A 209-nucleotide genomic window follows, 5' to 3' on the forward strand; every position below is an offset into this window, starting at 1 on the left:
GTAACACCAGCAAGAGAAAAATCTGTTCATGATTTCAATAGCGCATCAATTTCTTCCCCCTCGGAGGACTTCCATTTAAATGCCTTATTGAAATCTGAATATTCAAATCAGAGCCTGATTGACTGGGCGAGGAAAGTTTACATTATGCAGTGAGCAGTTAGTTAAGAAAGCCCGGCGCCCGTGCCCTGGCAAATCCTCAGAAGGAAAGA

The sequence above is a fragment of the Penaeus monodon genome, chromosome 15 (genome assembly GCF_015228065.2).
Source record: "Penaeus monodon isolate SGIC_2016 chromosome 15, NSTDA_Pmon_1, whole genome shotgun sequence".
NCBI classification, from domain to species: domain Eukaryota; kingdom Metazoa; phylum Arthropoda; class Malacostraca; order Decapoda; family Penaeidae; genus Penaeus; species Penaeus monodon.